Source organism: Adiantum capillus-veneris, chromosome 29 (genome assembly GCF_014529385.1).
Source record: "Adiantum capillus-veneris isolate H3 chromosome 29, ASM1452938v2, whole genome shotgun sequence".
Lineage (NCBI taxonomy): Eukaryota > Viridiplantae > Streptophyta > Polypodiopsida > Polypodiales > Pteridaceae > Adiantum > Adiantum capillus-veneris.
Window position 1 is genome coordinate 130089851 of NC_140959.1, and position 12228 is coordinate 130102078.

Genomic DNA, 12228 nt, shown 5'->3' on the forward strand with positions numbered 1-12228 from the left:
AGTGAGGTTCTTGATTGTGGTTTAGTTGGCCTTCCTGAGTGTTGTATGTGTAGGATGGTCTCAGGCTGACAAGCTAAAACGATTTCCTCCATGTGCCTATGGTGTCATCTGTGTCCTCGATTGACATTATGTTGATCTAGGTAGTGTTTGCATGCACTTCATGGGTGTGTGAGTCGCTCCCCCAACACTCTACACAACAAGAAAAGGCCAAGCTATCCAGGAAGCCTCAGGATGACAAAACACAAGAGGCCCAAGCAAGCACAATCTCAAGGGCAAGAGCAACCAGCCTCCATAACCCCACCATGAGAGACAGAAGAGACTGTGGAGACATCTAGCCAACTAGCAAAGAATGAAGATCGGCAATCAAACGATGAAGTGATCCTAGAAGTTAACGAGTATGCCAAGAAAATACAGCACCTGACTAAACGACTTCGCTCAACAACACTTAACTATAGCATAAGGGCCAAGAATTAGAGATGGTGATTGAGGGAGTTAGATGAACAAAATCAGCTTGCAAGGGATAAATAACAAAAAGAGATGGAGGAGCTTGGTGAATTTCTTATTAAATTGTTAGATGCGTGCAAAGCAAAAGATGAATAACTGAGAGAAGTTACAAACGAGCTTCTAACTACAACCCTGTCAGTTCATAAGATGTAGTACAATTACATGTAGCAAATGCCTCCCAATACTCAGAGCAAAGAATAAATGATCAGGCAATTTTCCTACGGCAAATAAGAGAAAATCATGTAGTGGCCTCGATCAAAGGAACAAATGAGGTCTACAAAGCATTAGAGAAAAATAATAAAGACCTCAAGCTGGAGCTTAAATTGGAGCAGTCTTAGTGCAGAGACCTGGCTTTATGCGAGTGCAAAGAGAAGACGAGCTGCTAAAGGAAATAGCTGAACTTAAAAGGGTCAACCAACTATTGAGAGAGGGTTGGCTAGAAACAGAAGAAGAGGTAGGCACTTTAGAGCAACCACAGATAGAGATCCCCTCAGTTTCATTCTCTGAGATGGAGACACAGCCATCAGAAGAACTAAGTGGCAAGGAAGAATTTCAAGTACACCTATCATAATAACTATTATCTAATTCTCCTAAATGATTTTATCATGTTAAACCAATCATTTAATATGGGGAAGTGCCATGGGAGAAAAAGATAGAATATTGGTTAAGCAGGTAGACCGGCCACAGTAGGGATCTAAAGGAGCAAAAATAGGGACCCATCTACAAAAGGGAAATGTGCAACAATGGGCATAAAAGACCCTATGGTTCAGCCCATTAAGACTTCCAAAACGCTAAGGTTCCAAAATTCAAAGGTTGTGTCCAATGGTCAAAACTTAAAAAAATTGGATGCTTTGTGTGTCTAAACAAGTCTTCACAAATCCCTACATAGGAGGGGGCGAGCTTTGCAAGTAGGGATGAGCGAGAAACACACACACACAAGCTCCCTTTACACAAAGGGAATGAGGGACACATGTCAGCTCCCTAGCTCAGATGCCCACAAGGTGTACTCAAATCCTATTGGATGGCCATGGAGGTGGACCAATGAAAATTAGGCTAGAGTAAATCTATTTTAGTTAATTTAAAAACACTCAATAAAATAACCAATAAGAATTAATCTCTCTAGAAGACTATTGGACAGTCTCCCAAGGGGTCCAATGAGCATTCAGTAGCCCAATGGCTTGCCTGATTCCTATTGGTGAACGAGAGGCAAAAGGGTCCAATGAGAGTTTGATTACATTTATTAGTTACCTAAATATCTCACAAAAGGGGAAAGGGGGACACATGCCAGAAGGCTATCACTTATGCTCCTTAAATCCTATTGGCTAAGCCTAGGGAGGTCCAATGAGGTGCTAGCAAGAGCAAATAGCAAGAAGGGTCGACCAAGAGAAAGAGGGGGCTGATTTTTTTTCAAAGGCAGTTATCCACACACACTCACACAAGCTCATGTGTAGAGTAAGAAGACTCTCTCTCTCTCTCTTATCAAGCTTTAATGGAAAGCTTATCACCTACTCCAAGCTTGTGAGAAGGGAGGCCTACACCAACAACTCTTTGCTTTGTGATGCAAATCCAACGAAGAGCCAAGCATTCTCATCTCCTCTACCATGCTAATTTACTAAGCTAAGCTATGATAATATGAGTGATTATGTCAGGAGATGTACATCTTTCTTGTAAGACTACTCCTTCCTCTCAATCTACTCTCATACCCCACTAGCTCTCACCATCTTCAAAGGTGTGTGAGGTCTTGGGTTTGAGACCGTGAGGGAATTGATTTTGTGTTTGATAAGTGTTTTGCTTAGCGATTGAAGTTTCCATCTTCATTGCACTAGCTAATATTGAAGGAACACAAAGAATTGTATTGTAAAATGTCTCTCTTGATGGGGGAAACCATAATACAAAGCCTTTTGGAAGGGGGACCAGATCCATGCAAATACGGTCCTCAACTATTGTCAATTTTTTAATTTCTCTCTCTTTTGAAGTATTGTTCATGCTATCTAACTAGGTGTTATGCTTTTTGTTTCTCTCTCCACCCAAGCACTCTTGTTATTCTCATTAGGAATCTATTCTAATGAGATGCTCACTATGTTCATGCTATTTTCCGCTACACACAAGTCACTAGGCCATTAAATGTTACAACACCTAACCAAACCGGATACAGTTCCAATGATCCAGCTCTGAAAGGCTGAGGAAGATGCATTGAAGGAGAAAATTACACAAGAGGTAGATGAGCAATAAAAGGTAGCAATGGATTGAAACCTGAGAGTTCTTCACTCCGTCACATTACACAACTCACTCTCAATCAAATCAATGTGCAATGATACCAAAAGTCCTTGCCCTATCCTCTAATTAAGGTGGAATCACTACAAGTAAAAGAAATGCTTTACACAGACATGCAAGTCGAGGGCGCAGATCAAGACCACCCGAAGTGGAGGCTGAGTTGGTTGAACAAGAATCCAAGGTATTTGATTATGCTACAAAAGGATCCTACTTTCTCTCCTGTACCAAGAGTAAGGACCTAGCAAGCACATGAGACACTAGCAAAGAAGCGTCCAACTTGGCTGAATTACCCCAGATTGCCTGCTCCAGCAAATGGACCACCGACAAAAGAGTACATGGTGAAAACCCTAATGGGTGCCATGTCCTTCTTCAAAAGTCTACCGGCTCTATCTTTTGCTATGCTATATAAAATATGTTAAATGCTGCTCACCTGCATCCATGAGCCAGAGCAAGTAGGCACCCCTTGGATGTCATTCCTCGAGGGTAACATACGTTTGTGCTATGATCTTAGTGGCCAACCTTCCAAAGAAGTCCTCTATGGCTTCTACGCCAGATGTATGATTTTACCTTCTCATAATATGTTGGCATTCGAGGAAGTATTCCACACAGGGTTCTTCACTTGGTGAGCAAAAATATTTGGGCCAGTGATCAACAACCTAGTATCAAGTTTTGTAGGCTACTCAATAGTAGAGCTGAAAAATAGAGTCACTATGCAGTCCTTGCAAGTGCAAGATAAAGAGAAGAAAATTAGATACCAAAAGGCACTAAATGTGCTTAAAGACCTCCTTGGCAGTCGTCAACCTGATGACTATTTTAGTCCATAAAGCTGTGTCAAGGGACGACCCAGGCGAGGAGGGGGGAATGTTAGCAGCAAGCTTCACAGTATTTTGTAGCTTTTGGCATCGCCAACCCGCGGCCTAATTTCATCATAAGTAGGAATTTACACTTTAAAATAAAAAACTAAGCATAGGTGGGGTATTGGGGCATCATTGGTAAGTATTTAGGTGCATTCTGAGTTGAAAACGACTAGGTCAAAAATCCAATGCTATTAATAATCGCGATTTTGGCACTTGACCTAAAGTGGGGTTTGAGATCATAAGCATGTGTTCTTAGGTCTTATAAACTTGTCCTAGAAGTTTCGTTACATTTGGATGTCATTTGATGCTGTAATGGATGTGATTTGTTTGCCGATGAACGATTGGCTTTTGGTGATTTCAATCACTCGAGTGTATCTTGAGTTAGATTCAGGTTGTTTGTTGTTCTTCGAGAGATTGACAACCTCTTGTAGTCTCTATGTAATGATAGCCGTTTTTCGGCTCTCCGTAATTGCCATAGTGAGTTAACCCACCCTACCAAAATCATCTAAACACTGTGGCTATCCCTACCATTTCACTGTACATAGGCGTGTGAGCTAGTGGACTTTTCCCATATCTTCTTAAAAGACCCTCAATTAGCTAGTCACTGGGCTGTTGAGCCAAAAATAAATAAAAATAATAAAAAATATAAGTATATTATGGCCCATTTGTGTGTAAATATTTTATTGTATATAGGGCCTAAATAAACGGATTTTTCATAATTATTTTGGTGCTTATTTAAATATTTATACTTAGGTGTGTGTTATTTATGCTATGTACATTAACTCATCATTATCATATTTTTTCTTACCATTTTGCATACTCTTTATTCCATATAAAAATAATTTCATGCAATCTTCTCTTATTTTTGGTGTAACTCCATCCCAACAAAAATCTAAAAAAACTAGTTTTATTTATGTGTATATTTTTTCACTATTGTGATTTTTCCTTCCTACATCTATTCTCTTTTACTCTCATAAATTAAAACACCAAAAAAACTCATCTTTTTATGGTAGACTTATAATGAGAGAGATTTATTTTGACCCCTTTATATTTTTTCCACCTATATTATTTATATTTGAGATGTACATATTTTTTTAGACCCCTCAATATTTGATTTTCTTAGTTGTACTATTCACTTATATCATGATCTTAACAATATCTTCAATTATAGACCTACCAAATAAGTTCAAGGGTATGTGAAATGCATGTATGCACCATGGGGAGCTCACTCTTGGAGGTATTCAAAAGAATCATCCAAAGAAGGACCTCACAAGGACCTTGTGCAGTGGAAAAAACAGTCGGTTTTGCTGAATTTTTAAAGATCACATGCTCCCAGAATTTGAAAAGGTGATACAAACAAAAGTTGTAGCTCGTGAGCTGAACTTTCACCTCAAACTTTTTTATATTTTTTTGAGCTACGAGCTGTGAGCTATGATTTTATTGGTGGACCCCAATTTTCCCATGCTATGCAGCCACACTCTCTCTTCCACTTTATCATTTTCCTCTTTCACACACACTCCTCCCTCTCCTTCCCACTCCCAAACCTGCAACTCCCATGTCCTAATTCACCCTCTTCACCATTGCCACATCTCTCACACCTCCATAGCCTTCATCCTCCATTCTTAACACCCTATGTGTCCCCCTTTCTTTCTACATATATGTCCATATTACCATACTCTCTTCAACTTTGTAAAGAACTTCCGAAAATCAGCAAAAATCCAAGGATAACCTCTGCAAATGAAGACTTTTATCATGAATTTTCCAAGGTTTGAAGATAACGTAGCTTCATCGACACGCGTTACTTCGCCATGCTGACCGCTTCTTCTTCCGGTGCTGTAAAGAGGTGAATGTCAACTTCTCCAAAGCTTCAACCTCTCTTTACAAGCTCATCCCTTCTCTAACTTTTCTCATCATATATCTCACCATTTGGTGAATGATTTTGTAAATATTTTTTAGTGATAATTACTAAATACTAACCACTAACCTTATTGTAAAATGCACCCTCTACTAGAGTAGGCACTCCCAAATTATTCACTCAATCCTCTCTTCTTTAATCCTCAATAATTCTCTTCCCTTGAGCCGACATCCATGTGACTCAAAGGACAAGAGAGACCCACCCTCATTAAAAAAATTAAAAATATGCATAATCTTTTATTCCTTCAAATAAACTTGATTAGGCCTAACCCAAATCGGGGCTTCTAAAACCTATAAATAGAGCCCTTCTCTCCCTTGTATCATCACATGATCACACTACACCACACCATTCTCAACACGCACCACTCTTCAAGCCTAGTTGTGTAGAGTTTGTGCATTGTGAGTGCTCTATTCCATCACTACACATAGGTGCATGGAGAATCTTGAAGTTAGTTATGCCATATAGAGGAGTGGAGTGATACTATACTCTACAATCACACTTGTAGCCTACTCTTGTCCATAAATAAGATTCATAGTTTTGGGTGCAATTGTATGCTGCAACTTTGACTCTTCTCTCCAAATTGACTTGATAAGTTGGCTCATCAGGTGGTTGAAGTTATATTGTCCTTGAAGTTTGTTGTGCCATTTCATGATTGGTGGTTTGAGGGCTTGTTGAATTGTTTGCCTAAAAGGTCAATTGTAAGAGGGTTCTCGGTGAGAGGGCTCCCGTGACCCTAAGACAATTTGTGTATTGGCAACAAGGTCAAGTTTTGTGTTGTCTCTCTATTTCTCATCAAGCTTTGTGTGCATCTAGTCTTTAAGGCTAACGCTCAGTTGCTCAAGTTGATTTGTGCTCTTTACCTCTCTCTGGCGTGGTGAATGTTTGTGTTTGGTGTGTGTGGCTATATTGCATTCCCCTCTCTTTGTGCGTTTGAGTACAAGGAGATATCACGTGCGTCCTAGTTCACATCTACAACAAGGTGGTGCCCCTTTTCTTGTTTGGTTTCTGGATGTGGGTTGTTGTTGTCTCCGATTGTGCTTGCCCCAGCCCCAATTGAGCAGCACGGGAGCCTCAAAGGGTGTTTAGAGGCCGCTCTTCTTGTTGCCCGCCTCAGACCGCCTCAGTACTAGTCAAGTCAACTTTCTCCCATGGATTGACAATTTAATGGTGGTTCTTGCTAAAACTGCAATGAGATAGGAAAGTGAGGTTAGACGAACGTCCCACACTTTGTTGAAAGTTGTAAATTGGAGCATGCAGGAGACACCAACCATTGCACCCACCTTCCAAAACTACGCTAGAATGTCCAACTGTTGGATCTTGGATTCATTCACCCTCTAGGACTGTGTTAAAATGGCCTACTATGGACTATAAGGTCTACCTATTTCATACATTTTATTGGAAATTGCAAGGTGGTGGATCTATGAAGCACCAACAATTAGATCCACATTTCAAGCCTTGGTTATAATGGATGACTGGTGAATCTTTGACCTACTTCCCAATTCTTAGTTTAAATAGCCAAGTGGTCGATCTAAACTTTGTGTAAAACTACAAGTGTCATGACGGACAAGTGCTGAATGCACCTTACTTTAAGACATGGTGAGAATGGTCAAGTGATGGATCTATGATCTACACCCACTTACCAATACTTGGCTAGAATGGCCAAGTGGTGGATCTATGATCTATCTTTCCTATAGACACTATTTAAAATTGATAGCTGGTGTAAAAAGGGGAAACCAGCCATTGCATCCACCTTGCAAAATTTTGTTACATGGCCAAGTGGTGGTTCTAAATTGCAAACACCTTGAAGACTTGGTTAGAATTGCTGAGTGGTGGATCTAAGGTCTACATATTTCACAAATGTTGTTTAAAATGAGAAGTTGGTGTGGATGTAGGAGAAATCAACCATTGCATTTATCTTACAAGACCTAGTTAGAATGACCAAGTGGTGGATTATGGATGCACCCACCTTTTCGAATTAGCTAGAATGGATAAATGGTGGATCTAAGATCTATCTTTCTCACACACTTTGTTGAAAATTGTAAATTGGAGGATTTAGGAGACACCAACCATTGCACCCACCTTCTAAACTTAGCTAGATTGTCCAAATAATGGATCTTTGGTGCACTCACTCTATAGGACTTGGTTAGAATGGCCCATTGGGGAATTTAAGGTCTACCTATTTCATGAACTTTATCTGAAATTGCAAGGTGGTGGATCTAGGAGACACAAACAATTAGATCCACATTTCAAGCCTTGGTCAGAATGGTCGAGTAGTGCATCTTTGAAGTACATACTCTCTAGATATTTGTCTGAATGGCTAAGTGATGGATACAGGATCTACTCATTCCACAAATTTGTGTAAAATTACAACTCTTATGATGGCCAAGTGTTGAATGCACCTAAGTTTTAGACATGGTTAGAATAGCCAAGTGGTGGATATACGGTCTATCTTTCCTACGACAAAAACTATTCCATTGATAGATGGTGGACGTAGGAGAGACCAACCATTGAATCCACCTTGCAAGATTAGGTTAGAATGGCCAAGTGGTGGATCTAAATTGGAGCCACCTTCAAGACTTGGTTACAATGGCCAAGTAGTGGATCTAAGGGCTCCATATTGCACACACTTTGTTTAAAATAGGAAGTTTGGTGGATGTATGAGAAACCAACCGTTGCATCGATCTTGAAAAATATGCTTAGAATGGCAAGTGGTGGATCTTGAATGCACCCATCTTTAGGAATTGGCTAGACTAGCTAAGTATCTAAGGTCTAAAACACTTTGTTGAAAGTTGTAAAAGCTGAAGGATTTAGGTGACAGCAGCCATTGCACCCACCTTCCAAAACTTGGTTAGAATGGCCAACTGTTGGATCTTGGATGCATTCACCCTCTAGGACTGTGTTAAAATGGCCTACTGGGAAATTTAAGTCTACCTATTTTACACACTTTATTTGAAATTGCAAGGTGGTGGATCTAGGAGACACCAACAATTGGATCCACATTGCAAGACATGGTTATAATGGCCGAGTGGTGGATCTTTGGCCTACTTCCTAATTTTTAGACTAAATAGACAAATGGTCAATCTAGGATCCACTTATCCCACAAACCTTGTGTACACACTACAAGTGTTAGGACGGACAAGTGTTAATTGCACCTAACTTTAAGACATGGTTAGAATGGCCAAGTGGTGGATCTACGCACTCCACCCACCTACCAATACTTGGTTGGAATGGCCAAGTGGTGGATCTATGGCCTATCTATGCTATAAACACTATTTAAAATCAATAGATGGTGGACGTAGGAGAAACTAACCATTACATACAGCTTGGAAAATTTGATTAGAATGTCCAAGTGGTGGATCTAAATTGCAGACACCTTCAAGACTTGGTTAGAATGGCTAGGTGGTGGATCTAAGGTCTACATATTGCACAAATGTTGTTTAAAATGAGAAGCTGGTGGATGTAGGAGAAACCAACCATTATATCCACCTTACAAGACCTGGTTAGAGTGGCCAAGTGGTGGATCTCAGATGCACCCACCTTCAAGAATTGGCTAGAATGGATAAGTGGTGGATCTAAGGTCTATCTTTATCATACACTTTGTTGAAAGTCGTAAATTGAAGGATTTAGGAGACACCAACCACTGCAACCACCTTCCAAAAATAAGCTAGATTGGCCAAGTGTTGGATGCACACACTCTACGGGACTTGGTTAGAATGGCCCACTAGGAAATTTAAGGTCTAGGTATGTCATGAACTTTATATAAAATTGCAAGGTGATGGATCTAGGAGACACAAACAATTGGATCCACATTTCAAGCCTTGATTAGAATTACCAAGCGGTGGATCTTTGATACTGCACATACTTTTGAGATCTTAGTTTGAATGGGCAAGTGGTGGATCTAGGATCAAATCGTCCCACAAAATTTGTGTAAAATTACAAGTCTGATGACCAAGTGTTGAATACACCTAACTTTAACACTAGAATGGTAACCTAACAGGACATAAAAGTGTCCTTTTAGGGTTTTGGGAAAAAAATACAAAACCATAGTAGATCCACTCATTTTGAAAAATCCTTTCATGAGCTAATAGTTCAATAACTACTACATATGGAAAAAATGAGAAACTTGTAATTTTTCTCATCCCTTGGTCACTACAAGTCTCCAAATTTGATGGACCAGTGCATTTTGCCCAAAACAACAATTCCTTACGGTTGACTGCATATAAATAAGAGTGGGTATTTTTGTAGGACATGAGATAAAATGCCCCGTTAACTTCAATGGGTTGGTGACCAAAGCATATGGTTGCTTTTACCTCACTAATTTATTTTTGGGCAAAAAAAATAGGTACAAAAAAGTCTCATTTTTGCCATTCTGTGGACCTATCATCAAAGTTTCTATAGTCAGGCACAATACAGATACTATATACATGTTTTCTTAGTTCCCTTTGGGCTTTTGGATTCAAAAGGATCCATGGAGCATGTCAAAAGGATAATGTATCTCTTACAATTGGAACCTTGGGGGCAATGATAAAGTGCTAAATACAACAAACATGAAAAAACTAGGTTTAGCATTATGACCTCTAGAAACCCATAGAAACTACTCAATATCTAGCCAAGTTTGTAGTCTATGATTAGATATGGTTACTACCTACAAAATACACACATTTGGACTAAGAAACTAGCAATATTGAGAAAGTTATACTTACTACTCTAAAATGGATCATATTCTTTAGCAACAATAAAAAAACTCAACCATCATCATATAGTATGCTATATAGCATATTAGGTCCCCCAAAACTCAAGGAAGATTAGCTTTATGTTATACATTACACTTACACAATCAAAATGGAATTTGGATATCAAGAAAGCCACAAAAAAAATCATAAAAGTGCTAATTTTGGCCAAAAAATAGGATTATGCAATTCTTGTAAATTGGTCACAACTTTAAATTATAACACTTAGCTCTCCCTACAAGCATCAAAACATGTTGAGAACTATGAAGACCTAACCTCTAGCCATCTAAACCTCGCAAACATTGAGGCGGTCCGGGGCGCGCAACAAGAAGAGCAACCTCTAGACACCCTTCAAGGCTCCCGTGCTGCTCAATGGGGCTGGGGCACAACACAACACAAACCAAAACAACAAACCCATAGCCAAATCCCAACTACACAAGGGGCACCACCTAGTTTAAGAGCGACCTAGGAGGAGAATCGTTAGAGCAACCCACAAACAAGCAAGGAATTTACACTAACCCTAACACCAATGGAACACTCTCACACACTAAAACACGAGAGAGAGAGAGAGAGAGAGAGAGAGAGAGAGAGAGAGAGAGAGAGAGAGAGATGGTGTACAACTTAGCTTCAACGTTATATTTTGCACAAAAAGGAACTTAGAGCTTGCGGAATCAAGTGACAAGATTTGGTTATAGCATCACTAGCACATTGTCTTAGGGTTATGGGAGCCCTCTCACCATCCACCCTCTTACAATGGTAGCCAAACAATAGCCAATGAATCACAAGCAACAAAACAACAACCTTCAATGAAACAAGTCACCTTATGAAGCTAAATGAGTTTGCCAAGCCAAATTGGAGGAGAAGCGTGAGCCTTTGGACATGAATTGCACCCAAAACTACCAATTCATTGATTATGGGATAGATACAACAATGGTAGGAAGAATATCTTCTACTCGCACTCACTCAAACTAGCTAATGCTTTTCTATGCACCAAGGTGATGGTGTATAGAAAGCTTACTCTCTCTTTACAACCAAGATAGAACTGGCGTGTGGTACGCTCAATCTAGTGTGCAATGGTATAGTGATGTCTTTTAAAAGGAGGAATGGGTTCTATTTATAGGTTTTAGAAGCCTTGATTAGGATTAAGCCTAATCAATTTTATTAGGAAAGATCAAGGATTATGAATTTTTATGAATTTCAAATAAGAGTGGGGTCTCTCTTATCTCTTGAGTCACATGGATGTGGGCTCAAGTAAGAGAATTATTGATGTGGTGAAAGGAGAGAAGCTTCCATGGGAGTGAGTGAATTTGGTTTACTTGTGCGGTTGCCTACTCCATATGTTGATAGTGTGGGTGCATTTTTACAAGAGAAGTTAGTTTGTTAGTGGTAATAATCACTAGAATTGTTAGTGATACATTTACAATGAGTAGGATGAGTTGATTTGATGAAGGAAGAGGGGTGAATTAAAAGAGAATCATTGAGATGGTGAAGCTTTGAAGAAGCTTAGACTCACCCTTGTGTAGATTGTGGAAAAAATGACCGTTGGTCTTCTTCTTCTTCGCTTCTTTACGCCGCCGCCACGGTTGACCACCACGATGAAAAGAGGATTTGTTGATGAAAAATCCTCAATTTGCAGAAGTTATCATGGTTAAGATGCTGAATTTTAGATATTTTTAGGAGAGGTAAATGAAATTGTAACATAGAAGCAATAGAGAGAGACATGGAGAGGGTGTATGTATGTAGAGGTTCATAAAAGAACTATAGGGATGAGAGAGAAGGGTAATGGTGAAGAGGTTGGGAGAAGCCATGGAAATTGCAGGTTTGAGCGAGGGAAGGAGAGGGAGGGATGTGTAAGAGTGAGTAGGTGTGTGGAAGGGTGAGACAAGACTAAGGGCTACTTGTGAGAAAAGTGGGCAGACTGGGGTCCACTCAAATAATCATAGCTCAC